The following is a 15,732-nucleotide window of genomic DNA, read 5'->3' on the forward strand; positions in this document are numbered from 1 at the left end:
TTCTGGAACGTTACAGGAACTTGTCTGTATTCATATGCCCTCCAGCATGTCATTTGCCTTTTGGGATCATTTTTGACAATCTGGAGAAATTAAAACCTTGCATTTCTGTAACTCGAGCTTTAGAATATCTTCTATATGACTACTGATAGCTTGCGTTTCTTCCTTTTAAAACTGCTTGTCCTATCCTTTGGTCATTTATCATTTAGAAAATGATTCTTATGCTTAGAAATTTGAATCAGCTAACTATAAAACTTGGAAATGATTTTTTTCTCAGAGAAACATATCACCCATTTACCTATTTTTAAATTTTTATCTGAACTAATCTCATATGGGTAAAATGTATAAATTTTTTATAATTAAAATGGTTAATTTTACTTTTTGCCTGCTTCTTTAACTAATTGATTCTTTTGTTCTCTTTATGTCTAAGTCATGTATCCATTTGGAGCATTCTTGGTAACCAGTATGAGATGTCAGTCTATAGCTAGTACCTAATATCTACATAGTGTTGCAGTGTTTGCCCAGCTATCTTCCAATATTCCCAGCGATTTTTGTTGTATATTGAATTTTTCTTCCCAAAAACTGGGATCTTTGAGTTTTACTTCTTTCTTTAAATTGTAAATATTTATTTGTTTTTCCAACTACATGCAATGGAAGCTTTTACCAATCATTTTTATGGCAATGTTTTGAGTTTTGTAATTTGTCTCCCTCCCTCCCTTCTCTCCCCCTGACGGAAAGCAATCTGATATAAACTCTATATGTATAACCATGCTAAACATAGATTAATATTGAACATGTTGTGAAAAAAGAATCCAATCCAAATGGAAGAAAGAAAATATTAAAGAGAAAAAAATGACATTAGATTGCTTTTAAAAACTGAAGACTGTAAGCTTTGGTCTTCATTTACACTCCACAATGCCTTCTCTGGATATGAGAGGTATTGTATATCACAAGTCTTTTAAAATTATCTTTGACTATGGCACTGCTGAAATGTGTTCATTTACTCCTACATATTCTGTATTTAATCTATCGTACTGATTCATCTTTATATTTCTTATCAAGTCAAAATGCTTTGCAGCTTACTGCTTTGTAGTATAGCCTGAAATCTGCTATTGCCAAGACCTCTAGTAGAGCTTAGACTCTATTTTTCCCCTTGAAATTTTGACATTTTATTAATCCAGATGAATTTTTAGCAATTAAAAATAAGCCTTTGGCTGTTTAGTTTGTAGGGTACTGAATAAGTTAATTTATTTTATACAACATTGCTACTTTTATGATATTGATTAAACTTACACATAAGTAACCAATATTTCTCTCATTGAGTGACACATATTTTGAAACTATTTTTACATTGTTCCTATCTGTATCTTTTGAGGTCGATTTTCAGGTATTTTATACAGCTTGTAGTTATTCTAAATGGAATTTTAATTTTAATTGTTTCCTTTTGGGTCTTAGTGGTAATATGCTGAAATCCTGGTGACTTATGTGGATTTATTTTATATCATGAAATTTTGCTGAAGTTGTTATTTCAATTAATTTTAGTCGCATCTTCTTCAAAACCTGATAATTTCATTTCCTTTTGACCTCTGCATAAGTGGAAACTCGGTGTGGCAGTGGATAGAGTAGTAGGCCTGGACTCAAGAGAAGAATTCAAATCCAGCATACTAGCCAGACTTCCGGCCAAGATGGCAGAGAAGGGCGCACTGTTTTCAGCTCTCCTGACTTTCTGTCAGAACCAAGATGAACTAAGACCAAGCTTCTTTTGTTTTTTTAGGTTTTTGTAAGGCAAATGGGGTTAAGTGGCTTGCCCAAGGCCACACAGCTAAGTCATTATTAAGTGTCTGAGGCCACATTTGAACTCAGGTCTTCCTGACTCCAGGGCCAGTGCTCTATCCACTGCACCACTCCACCGCTAGCCGCCCCTGAACCAAGCTTCTTATTGAATTTTGGATCTACAGAACCCGCAGAAGAACAGAGGGGAGCATCTCCCAGCAAGGTCTGTCAAGGGGAGTGTAGGCCTACTGGGGGCAGAGAGCAGAGGCCAATTGTTGGATATAGTGCATATCTCTGCTGGGGCCAAACAGAACAAATCTATTCCCTCCTATACAAGACAACACTTCACTACTTGAAAGCAGTTGTCATGGTTCCCTTTTTACCTCCAGTTAAAACTTGCCAAGTTACATCAATATTATCCATATCTTTGGGGTACTCAAAGTCTTTTCCTATCCTGATTATCTTCCTCTGAACACTCCAATTTTTCAATGCTTTTAAGCCATGGAGTAAAGAGATAATAATATTTTTAATGTTCAATGTTTTTAAGCCATGGAATAAAGAGGTAATAATCCCATTGTATTCTGTCTTCATTATCTGAATCCAATCCTTCAGAAAATAAAGACAGAATACAATGGAATTATTACCTCTTTATTCCTGGAAGTTCTGTCTCTCTAAACACGTTTGCTTTTTATTGAAACTCTCCAAATATTTTTCACAATACCCACTTTTTCTAACCATGCTTTCCCCATCTTATACTTTTGAAAGTCTTGTTTTTAAGATTTTTGTTTATTCCAATTGAATTTCATCTTATTAGTTATGTGCCAATGTTCTAACCCGCCAAGATCCATTTGGATGCTCATTCCAATGTTTCAGTTCATCTCTCAACTTGGTGCATGTATCCAAGTTTTTGAGAAAGTGCTAAACAATACACAACTAAGTATAGATCCCTGAGATGACTTATAAGAAACCTCAGAGACAATTCACAGTTATTATCTGGGCTTTGACCTACAATCAGCTTTGGATCTGATTTTATTACCATAGAGTTTGTATGTCCACTCTCTCCATAAGCCTCACATCACAAAACCTTTGCCAAAGTCTAGCTTTAAAAAAATGCATATTATCGAAGGGAGACAGTGGTGAGGAAGGGAAGAGAAATAATTTGGAGTGGAATCATTTTTAAAAATGAATGTTAAAATTGTCTTTACATATAATTGGAAAAAATTAAATTTATTATAAATTATAATATTATAAATATAATATATAAATATAAAATATTATAAATTATAATAAATAAAATTTATTAAAATAAAGTCTAGATAAACTATATTCATGACACTTCTCTCATCTACTAGGTTAGTAACCTGGCTAAAGAATAAGGCAAAACAAAACATAATGATATTAGTCTGGCATGACCTGTTTTTTTTTAGTTTTTTTTTTGCAAGGCAAATGGGGTTAAGTGGTTTGCCCAAGGCCACACAGCTCGGTAATTATCAAGTGTCTGAGACCGGATTTGAACCCAGGTACTCCTGACTCCAGGGCCAGAGCTTTATCTACTGCGCCATCTAGCCACCCCTAGCATGACCTGTTCTTAAGAGTCAAGCTGACTTTCCAGAATCATTGCTTCTCTTTCTAGATGTTACCCATCAACCATCTATCTAATGACCTATTCTAAAGTGTTCCTAGGAACCAAATCCTAACTCACTGGGCTATAGTTGACAGTCTCTTTCTATTTTTATAATGAGTCAACACTTCCCCATCTTTAATGTTGTAGATCTCATTCATCTTCCATGACTTTTCAAATATCATTGACAAAGGCTCCAACATGGTATCTCTCACTACCACCACCACCGTTATCATCATCACTACCATCATCATCTTCTTTATCATCATCATCACCATCATCAATGACATTTATTAAGCATTTCAATGTTTGTATAGTGCTTTGCAAATCATATCTCATTTGGTGAAGTAGATGCAATTTATTATCCACATTTTACAGACGGGGAAACTGAAACAGGGAAAAGCAGTCAGCTATGACAGTGGATAGAGTGCTATGTTACAAATATATATATATATATATATATGTATATATATGAAATGTAGTATTATATTTCATATGTATAATATAATATATATAAAATGAGGAAAATCCAAGTTAAAACCCTGCTTCAGTCACTCAGATGATTTGAGACATTGGGACTGTCCATAAACCTCTCATAGTCTCATGTTCGTCATCTAGAGAATGAAAGTACTGGATTTGTTTGCTTGTTTGTTTTGATAATAAAGTGTACTATTTAATAGCAGCATGGTGCTAGGTATACAATAAATACTGGTTGATGGATTGATCTTTGTATACTCAAAGAGTCTATACCAACATTTATCAAATAGGGTTTAATTCACTTTCACAAACCTCAGACTGTTCTTTCCCTGGTAGGGAAATGAACTTCTTTGGTTTGGTAGATTCTTGGCTTCCCTTTACCTCTGGAGTTGTTAGAAAACACTTTCTACTCCAAAACATCCAAGACTTGGCTTTAAAGAGATTCATGGGATTGTGTTCTAATACTTTCTTATTGAATTCAGCATATTAAGCACCTACTACTTATCATCTCTGGAAGGAGGATCACCTGGGCATGGGGACCAAACCTACAATTTCATTGTATAGGGAACCTCCGACTTACTCTGAAAGAATATTGGATGTGTTGACCTTAAAGATCCATTCTAGCTCTAAAAACTATAATGCTAAGTGACTTACCCAGGTCACACAACTAGTAAGTAACTGAGGCAGTCACCTCTGAATTCTACTTCTTCTATCTTCAAGGCTAATATTCTACCCACCTTGCTGCCTCATTGATGGGTTAGGAATATGAGATGTGTCCTCTTGGAAGTGATGGGCTAAAAATATCAGCTTCTAAAAATATAACACAAAATGTGACATAAACCTGAGATGTGACACTGAGATTATATGGATCGAAAAGAGTGAAATAACCTATCATTTCTTCAGACCCAACAACCCAGATGCCATTGAGTTGTTGGGAGTGGTGACCTTCTTATTTCAATTGGTGACAACTGTAAGAAATAGCTTAGATCTTATCCAAGCATTTCAGCTGGTGATCTGCTCAGTGTGATGGGAGAAATCATCACTCTTGTATAGACACCCAGGCCGGTCCATGATCTAACAGTCAGATTAGAAACAGTTTGACAGTATTAAAGTTTCTCAGCCTCCCTGGGGAAAGAGATAACTGCTTTTGTACATTAGTCCCAGGAGACCCTATTCATGTGGGAGGCCAAGATAAACCAGGTGAGGAAACAGACCACAGACCAGTCAATAAGATCAATGGCAAGCCTGGGGAAAAGCAAGATCACATGCCCAGACATTTATGTGGAAGCAAAAAACATCTTCAAGAAAATTCCTTGGAGGTATTTTTCTCTTTCTATGGGCTCCAGTTAATTGACTTTTAAGTTTCAGCTTTAGAAATCAAAGAATGAAGAAAGAAAATCAAAATCACATAATGAGAGTCTCAAAGAAGGAAGGGGAAAGAGGGAAAGGGAGGTGCTTCAGGGACCATCCAATCTAACATATCTAAGAATTTTCTCTCCAATTTACCTGACAAGAGGACACTCAGTCACTGCTAGAAGACCTCCAGAGAAAGGGAAACACTATCTCTGGAAATAACCCCAGTTCATAGCAGCCATCTGGGATTATTGGCAACTTTCTGGTAAATCTGTCTCTTGGGAACTTCCACTCACAGCACTTGGTTCTGCCCTCCACATCCAAGCAACATGAATCTAAGACCTCTGGGACAGCCCTTCACATACCTGTAATCAGCTCTCATGTGATCTCAAAGTCTTATCTTCTTGGAGATAAACTTCCCAATCAAGTTACCCAGCTAAGTCAATTTAGTCAAGTAAATAATGAGACAGAAGGTCAAAATAAAGCAAGCCAGTGAAGAAGTCCCTGGGAATATCCCATAATACCTTCTCAATAAATTGAGTGAATAGAGGCATCAGTGATAATATTTCCCACAGTTTTCCTTGAAAGTCATCCAGAAATTCAAATAGAGTAGCCTTGGCCTCATTCAATCTTCTATTGCTTTTTTCACTGAAGAATGTAATGGGAGAGTAAGAGGGAGACAGAAGGGAAGGAGAGAGAGGAGAAAGGGAAGAAAGAGAGAGGAGAGAGAGAGAGAGAGAGAGAGAGAGAGAGAGAGAGAGAGAGAGAGAGAGAGAGAGAGAGAGAGATTGAATTACAAGGTTATACTCATCCAGCGATGTAATGCTATAATGGGGATAGGAGTCAATATAAATTCAATATTCTTCACAAGTATTGTGAAGCTCCTACAATGTATCAGACACTCTGGTAGGCATTGGTGATATGATGACAGATGTAAAAATTCCCTTCCTTCAAAGAGTTGACTTTTTTTGCATTCTTTTCAATATTTCAACATCTATGAAATCACATCCTTATGGAATAACCTTCTACCTCCTGCATAGTTCAAGTGATGGTCCTCCTAACTTGATGTGATGAAAAATATCTATCACCTTGTGAGAGGCAATAAACCTTTCCAAATACTGCCAGACTGGTGCTCAGATGTTCTACATTGGATCTGCCCATCCTTTAAAATCCTAATCCAAGACTTTATTGAAATTTCTCAGTTATAGATTTGGGTAACAATTACATAGACTTACATAGTGTATCTTCCAAGTTATATTATCATTACTACCCTGAGAGGTTATCAAGTCCATTCCTCACCTCCATTTTGCAGATAGAGAAACAAAGGCACAAGTTTTACGAGTATCACGCATTTGAAGGCTCCTCCTGATCCTTCTGACTCCAAGATCAGTGGTATGTCCACTGTGCAATACTGCCTCTCAAAGAAGGCAGTTTATATTTCCTCTTGGAGATGTAATTCCTTTTTCCCTCATTCTTCTTTTCTTTGACTCTGATGGGAATTTGTGCACATTGTCTAAAATTTAGTAGCCACTCAGTAATTGCTTGTTGATTAGCTAAGTGGCTATAGAAAAATGATTGGGTTCAATAAAACAATAATCACCTAGACATCTAAGTTAAATGCTGAGTTTTTAGCCTGACATCAAATTAAAAGAGATTGCAATTGTCACAATAATCAGCCTAGGGCCACCCATGAAATTCCATCTGTTAGAGAATATAAGATATAAATAGTCATCTGTTTCCATGGAAGTTTATTGAAAAACCTCCTGAAAATCATCAAAAATCTTGGAGGAAAAAAAGAAATCCTAGTTTTGAAAAAAAAACAGTATAAACCTAGCAGAAATATCCAGAAATGGAGAATCAGACCAAGTAACCAAACATTTCTTAAGTAAAGAAAGGTAAAAGACAATTCCTGTTTTCTCATAGTCTAATAGAGGCCACATTGCAACTAATGTCACATTGCCACAATTTCAATTCCACCAACAGTTTTTAAGTTCCTTGGTTATTCCAGACATGGTGCAATGTACTGGCAATATAGAGAGAAAAGCTAAGCAACCCTTATCCTAAAGGAATTGACATTCCACTGGGGCTACAAATCAATCCCTCAAGAAACGTCGATTGAATTTCAACTATGTGTTTGCCAGGTGTGTTTCTAGGCACTGAACATATGGAGGCAAAAGTGAAATCATTCTTGCCCTCACTAAGGACTGAGATAAGGAAACACAAAGCTTATATATGTAATTTCAAGAGGGAGTGAGCTCTATTGACTGAGATGGATGACAAATGTAGGAGAAAGTAAAGAAAGGATGTCATCAGAGAAATAAATGAGTGGGAAAATAGAGCCATTATGGGGAAAGAACAAGGGAAAACCTTTAACTATGCCATATACTTCACTGGTAAGCTCACAATACATAGTGTACCTTCAATGCCAATGTACAATTGTATTGTACAATGTACAATACAATGCCTGAATTCCTCCCAGCATGTTGGGTAGACCACTTTACCTTGCCTGAGATGGCAAATTTTTTCACTGTAGATCAGTAAAATCACAATCATGTGAGTATTTGAGTACAAATTCACAATGGCATCTATCAGTACCCAAACTGCAGTTTCTTGATAGGGAGTTACTTCTGGACTCAGGAAATTGGAATTGGAAGCAAGCTATTCTCTGAAGATGTGGGGTGGGTGGCACCATCATATCCTATTCCAGCAGAAATGGGTTTCACAACAACAAAATGAAATTCACTTTACTCCAAGAGAGAAGTCTTAGAAAGAAGGAAGCTTTGTCCTTTAATGCCATAGTTCTATGGATGGATTTCTAAAGCAAGTCAAGGAAAAGGAGTCATTAACTGAGTTAATTTGGGCTATTTTAGTTCTCCCCTCTGCACTAAGACTCTTGATTAGACCAGGCTTATTAAACTTTTTTGCATGAATATCCTAAAATGGGCTTGGGATTATAAACTAGATGGTGCAATGGATAGAGTTCTAGGCCTGGAATAAGAAAGACCTGAGTTCAAATCTCAGCTCAGACATTTACTGATGCTGGAAAAGACCATTGAATCAGACTCATGTCTCTGAAACTTTGTGCCCTAGAGAGGGCTAAGAATGGCAGGGCAAGAGAGTATAATCTATAGTCATCAAAGGAAGAAGAGAGCAATACTCTAACTAGTAGTTAAAACATGAGCCAATACCCCTGGCAAGAACAGGGATCATATTATAATAACAATCTGATGAATTAATTCAGGATCCAATTTTGCAGAGGCAAATAGGGACTGAATGGATGGAATTTAGATGACTAAAGAGTTTAAATCTCAGTTGTCAAGACAACCAGACTTTGATAACTTTGTTTCAGTGGCATCATCTAAAATTCTTTCTGGAAGGAGAAAGTTGGATTTTTCTAAAGAATCCTCTTGCAGAAAACAATTTGGAACTAAACCCAAAGGGCTATAGAACCCTGCATACCCTTTGACCAAGTAAGACCACTACTAGGTCTGTGTCCCAAAGAGAACGTTGTACACAGTAACAGCAATATTGTATAATGATCAATCATGAATGCCTTAACTATTCTCGGTAATATAATGATCCAAAACAATTCCAAAGGAATCATGATGAACATGCTATCCACCTGCAGAGAAAGAACTGATAAGAGTCTAAATGCAGATTGAAATATACTTTTTAAAACTTCATTTTTTCTTGGGTTTAATTTTTGGTCTGTGTTTTCTTTTGTAGTATTGCTAATATGGAAATATGTTTTTCATTACTGCATATGCATAATCTGTATCTAATTACTTGCTATTTCAAGAAGGGGAGGAGAGGGAGTAAAAGACTATAGAACTCAACGTTTGTTTAAAAAAGAATGTTAAAACGGTTGGTTTTATATGTAATTGGAAATATATATAGATATCTAATATTTGATCTTTCAATGAACATCCTGGAATTAATTTTTTTTTGGTGTTTTTGGGAGGCAATGGAATTAAATGACTTGTCCAAGGTAGCTAGTAGGCATCAAGGATCTGAGGCTGTATTTGAATTCAGATCCTCCTGACTCCAGGGTCTGTGCTCTATCCATTGTGCAACCTCTGAGTTAATTTCTTTAAGTAACTACTGATTTGATCTCGTTTTTGTCCAGGAAACTGTGGAAAGTCTTCCCTAGGATCACATTTCATAAGTGTTGATTCTATGGTGCTCGTCTTTCCTTATAATCCAGCCCTCACAGTCATAGATTGCTCCTGGAAAAACTCAAATTTTGGCCCTTTGACAGCAAAGTAATGTCTCTGCTTTTTTAGTCTGCTGCCCAGATTTGCAGACCTTTCCTTCCAAGGGGCAAGCATCTTTCAATGATGATCTTTGAGTCCAAGAATATAAAATCTGACCCTGGCTCCATTTCTTCTCCCTCTATTTGCTCGGAAGTGACAGGACCAGTTGTCAAGATCTTAGTTGTTCTTTTTTTAAATTTTTTTATATTTTTATGGTCTTCAAGTCAGCTTTTATGTTCTCCTTTCTCATCCTTATCATGAACCATCTTCATTCTTCACTTTCTCTCATCATAGCGGTATCATCTGCATATCTGAGACACAATAGGTGGGAGTGATGCAATAAGCAAAAACAGATCAAGGCTTAACCTCAAGGAATGCAGAATCTAAAGGACATGAGGGAATTTCAGATCCCATTCTATGCTTTTGGCCGGGGGGGGGGGGGGTATCTCTGGCAAAAGGAACCTATCTTTTTATTTTATTATTTTATTTAAAATGTATTTCTTTTCATCTATATGCACATGTATTTTTTTAAGTTACAAAATTTCCTTCCACCCTCCCTTCCCATCCCCCTCCCCTCAGCAGGGAACCATCAGGTTGGTATTGTATATATATATATATTGATATAAACATGTTTACAAATTAGTAATTTTCAGTATGAGCAATTAGGATTAAGGAAAAGAGATCATTTTTATAATGTGCTCATCAGATTCGGAAGGTTGGTTTCTTTGTGTGTGCTTTGTTTAGTTTTTCTTCTTCTGGATGGGGATAGTATAGACCACAGCCAGTCAATACTGTTGTCCTAGCTCCCAGAACTGCTGAGAGGAGCTGCTCCCATCATCTCACAATGTTGTTGGTGGTGTCTACATTGTTCCCTTGGTTCTATTCCCCTTCGCTCAGCATCAGATCCTGAAAGTCATTCCATGCTTCTCTAGAGTCTGACCCTTTATGGTTTCTCATAGAACAATATCCCATAGTGTTCATGTACCATAACTCATTTAGCTATGCCCCAATTGATAGGCATCCCTCAATTTCCAATTCTTTGCCACTAAAAAGAAACCCATCTTAAGTCAGGTTGCTCTAACATAAAAATAGCTAATAATTCTATGTCGGGTTTCTGCTAAACCCTTCACAGTGATTTCATTTGATTGCCACAACTCTGGAAGGGAGGTGCCAGTATTATCATTCTCATTTTAAAGAAGAGAAAACTGAGGTTAAGAGCTTGGCTCAGGGTCACACAGTTAGAAGGAGACCATATTTGAACTCAGATCTTCTGATGCCAGGTCTGATGCTCTATCCAACTCTCCCAGACAGATAATGGACACATTTACCTACTCTTCCTTTTAAAACTTGCAGGTATCATTCAAAATTGTTAATGTGCTCAGGGGAAATTGTGCTTTTCCTTCTTTTAAAATATTGATTTTATTCATTTGAAACCCAAACCGAAATTTAAATTTTAAACCTTAAACCTAAATATAAAATGAGGAAAAAATAAAGAAAATCACCATGCATACAGCAGGGACATGAGAGGATTTCATATAAAACAAAAAATTTCCATTTCAAGAAACTCTATATAATAAATACTCTACATTATTTCCCAAGTTAACCAGTTTTTCTTTGCTTCTGTGTAGGTTTTCTTTTGTTCTCCACTATGTATTTTTTACTTTATTTTTCCCTTCCTTCCCCCTCTTCTGCACAAAGAAGGCTACAATTAAACACATATATCTTCATATATACACATCTAAATATAGAAGCATTTTATACACATTTATATTCATACAGATAAATGTAGGACCACACAGTAAGATTCCAACCTAATCACAGCCTAAGAGATTATCTATGAAAACACTCCCCCAATTTTTGACATGCTTTCTATTTTATTAAGACAAGAAAATTTTAATTTAAAATAATTGAATAATTTCATTTTATACTTCAACAATACTGTTACCTTATAATATAGTTCAAGGTCTAATCTGCTGAATCTCCGTTCTTCACATCTTTCTTCCCAAGTCTCTTTGAAATCTCTGACCTTTTATTCTTCCAAATGATCTTTGCTAATTTTTAAATTCAGTATAATTCTTTTAGTAATTTAATTGAATTCATATTGAATACAATCATTTTGTAGAATATTGACTTTACCTACCCATGAACAATAAATTATTTGGATCTCACCTTATAGAAAAAATATTTTAGGTTTTTATTCATATAGTCCCTATGACTGTTCTGGAAGGTATTTTATACTGAAATACATATACATATATATATATATTTAAATAAAACAATACTGAATAATATTGCTGACACATAGTATTTCTTTATTTTTCTCTATGAATTAAACCTATTTTAGCTTTAATTTTTCACATTTAAGAAGCAAATGATTTGATCTTATTGAGTTCCCTCTAATTGGTGCTTAATGTTTCTCATATATTTTTCCTGGATGTTATATGTCAAATTTTTGCTCAAATCCTAGAGGTTTTTGTCCAAAAACCTGAAAATCTTTTAGTTTGTTAAATTCCTTTTTTTTAAACTCAGGATTATACTTAACTTTGCTGGGTAGGTTACCCTTGGTCATAACTCCACTACAGTATTCCAAGACCTATAATCCTTCAATGTAATAGCAGTTAGGTCTGTGTAATCCTAATTGTAGCTCCATATTTATTTTTTTCTTGTTGCTTCCAACATTTTCTTCCTAAGTTGGAAGCTTTTGAAACCTGGCTATGATATCCCTGTAAGTTTTCCTCCTGGGATCTTGTTCAGGTGATGATCAGTGGATTTTTTCTAAAATCTGCTTTGCCTTTTTGTTCTAGAACTTCAATTGTCCTAGATCATTTCTTGTAATATTGTGTCTAGATTCTTTTTTTTAATCATAATATTCAGATAGTCTGGCTATTCTTATATTATTTCTCCTCAATGTGTTGTCTAGACCTGTTGTATTCTGATGAGATGTTTTACTTTCTCTTCTACTTTTCACTCTTTTGATTTTATCTTATTATTCTTGGTGGTTTAGAATGTCATGAGCTTCCCCTCACTCAATTCAAGTTTTCAAGGAATTATTTTCTTCCTTAAGTTTTTTTTATTCTCTGTTTCATGTCAGTTGACTTTCTTTTCCTAATTTTCTTGATTTGCTTGAGTCACTTTCATTTTTTCCCTAATTTTTCTCACTTGATATTTACAATCCCTTTAAAGGTTCTTTTAAGTTCCTATAAGAACTCTTTTTGTGCTTGGAACCATATGACATTTCTTTCTTTTTTCTTTTTTTTTGCAAGACAGTAAAGTGACTTGCCCAAGATCATACAGCTAGGGAATTATTAAGTTTCTGAAGTCACATTTGAACTCAGGATCTCCTGACTCTAGGACCAGTGCTCTATCACTGCACCACCTAGCTGCCCCCGACATTTCACATTTGAAAAATGAGTGACTTTTTTAACTCTCCCACCTTGCTCTAAATATGAACCCAGATCTTCTCTGCCCCCATGATAGCTGTCTATAGTTGTGTTCTTTGTCATTTGCTTATTTCTTTTTTGTTTTTATCAGTGTAATTAGGTTCTAGTCCTGAGTTATGGGGAAACCTCATGTCCTTCTTATAGCTATTGTCTGAGATCAACCTTGGGTTCTCCTCTCCACTCCTACCCATGGCTAAGTGCCCCAGTCATGCTCTTCCACAAATGATTTTGCTCTCTGTGGTCCATCTGGTGGAAGCAAACTATAGCTGTCTGCTCTGAAAATGAAACCAGGGACTCTTCCCCCGCAAGTGCCCACAACCAGAATGGTGTCTGCCCCTCACTTCTGCATTCACCAGGTATGGGCTAGCTCCTTCTTTTCTGGAGTGGCAGCCCAGCCCAAGATGCATCTGGCCAGCACAGCTGTGCTTGGCATCCCTCAGCCCTGGGAGCCTTTCAATCTTCCACAACCTTCACTGTCTATGAAATGAAACTTTTAAAGGCTGAGGCTCCTCTCAACGCAGTGGTCTCCAGGACTTGTTCTGTTGATTTTGCAGGGTCCTCCTGGAAGTGTTTGCACTTCACTAGAAAAAGACTTCTACCTCTGGAGGTTAAGTCTTTTCTGGGGGGCTTCTCAAATTGTCTTTAGGAGGACAATACTTTATCCTGACTTTTGTTTATTTTCACTACCATTCCCTCTGAGGCAATAGTCTATCTTTTTTGTAGAGGAAATTCAAAGAACCAAAAATTTTCTGACAATGTCATCCTTCCAGAATCCTCTTCTTCTTTTTATGATGTTAGTGACTGTTGGCAGGATATTTAGCTACAAGTATCTGTGATGGAAAGTTTGAAGAGCATGGAGAAATTAGAGAGAGAGGGATAGAGAGAGAGAGAGAGAGAGAGAGAGAGAGAGAGAGAGACAGAGACAGAGACAGAGACAGAGACAGAGAAAGAGAGACAGAGACAGAAAGACAGAAAGAGATAGAGACAGAGAGAATCAGAAAGTGAATTTTAGAGGGGAAGGTTGTCTGAATGTGGATTATCAGAGTCAGTTCTGTACTCAGGTCTATAATTATGGAAGTTTGGGAAGAGTGGGTCCTAGAGAAACAGACGGCAATAACATCTTCCTGTTTACACGGGTGAAACTGAGATAACAATATTTTAGGAGCTGAGATAAAAGATCTCTCACTTGAATGACATAGTTCCAAACCATGAAATGTCTCCACATGTGAGAACAAAGGAATCCAGGAGAAATTAATAGCTCCAGGGTTCAAGACTGGATTTAACTTGTAGTAATGACTCGTGAACATGTCTGAGTAGGTCTGTAAGCCCTTCCCATTATGTATTTTTCTGATTTTTTAACCCTACTACTGATTTTTGGTTATTTTCATTGGATGGTATTATGACAGGAAGTAAAGGCAAAGGAGCATAAGACTGGCTCTCATAAGGAACAATGTCCCTGGACCTCAGTTTCCTCACTTGCAAAGTGAAAGCATTGTACTAGTTGGTCTTCATGGTCCTTCTCAACATTAAAAGAATTATTTTTCATGTCTTGCCATCAATTCTGAGATCTCTCTGTGGGAAGTGCAGGGAGACATCCAATGACAAATATATTTGCCTTTATACTGACTGAACCACAGAATAATACCAAAAAAATGCATTTCTGAGATAAACCTTATCTCTGGTCTCTTGGGGATGCAGTTTCTTCTTTCAGGAAGAATACTACTGGTTAAAGAAAAATATAAGGTTGCATGATCATTGTGCCCCAAAAGATAAATGATATTCATAAAAACATTTTCTGGCAATGTTTACTGTGACCAGAGCAGTGGATATTAAAGCTATTTTTTTCTGTGTTAAATAAGAAGCATCTTGGGAAGGAAAAAACAAAGCAAAACACAATCAGGTTCAAGTGCTTCAGAAAGAATGAAGCATTCATCCAAGGCTGATCCTTGCATTCAGGGCTATTCACAGGGCGGCCATAGGAAATGAATATCCAGTTCTACCATTGAGGTCTCGGAGGGCTAGAATGGGATAAGGGAAAGCTATCTTTGATAAATAATAGCTATTCACTTGGTGTCACACAGTGAGAAGTATATCACTACACTGCTGAACCTCTGCGGCTCTAACTTCTTATTTTGAATTTCAGTCACAATGATAGTCGAGGGAGCCTTTGAAGGTCCCTTTTAAGTCTTCGGTCTTCCTGTAACATTGTTGGGGATGGGGCCACTGTGCTGGGTACAGTTGGCTAGATGGCACTCAATACTTTGTTCTCCTTCCTTCTTTTGGACAGGAGGCATAACTGAATCTTAATAGGGTCTTCCCTATCTCCTCCCTAGGGTAAGGGGATGAGAGGAAGGAGGAACCATCTCTCTCCCAATGCTTTCTTTTCTCTCTCAACCTTTTCTCTGTGGATTTGGTTAACTAAAATCTATTATAACAACTGGTTTGTCTTATAGTCTAGGAGTATATGAGCCTCTTAGTTCCATGGGGTTCCTTCTGGTGCTCTATGAAGCTTATATCAGAGCAAACATTACTAGTAAAATCACAATAGCTCAGAGCCCCCATTTAGAAAACAAAACAAAACAACAGGCAGAGGTTTGACTGTCTGAACTAATTTAAATTTATATTTCTCTAACCTCTGTTCTACTTGTGTTTGAAAGAAAAATCAAGACATAGGAAATATTTAGACGAAAGAAACCAATAGAGGCTATAATGGTGTCTTTTACTGGATAGCCACAAGGGAAAGTTGTGGAAAGAACAGACCTGGGGTGGGGGAAGGGAACTTTCCCCAGGATTTGGTTTATTTAACTCTTGAGATGTC

The sequence above is a fragment of the Macrotis lagotis genome, chromosome 8 (genome assembly GCF_037893015.1).
Source record: "Macrotis lagotis isolate mMagLag1 chromosome 8, bilby.v1.9.chrom.fasta, whole genome shotgun sequence".
In the NCBI taxonomy this organism is placed as follows: Eukaryota; Metazoa; Chordata; class Mammalia; order Peramelemorphia; family Peramelidae; genus Macrotis; species Macrotis lagotis.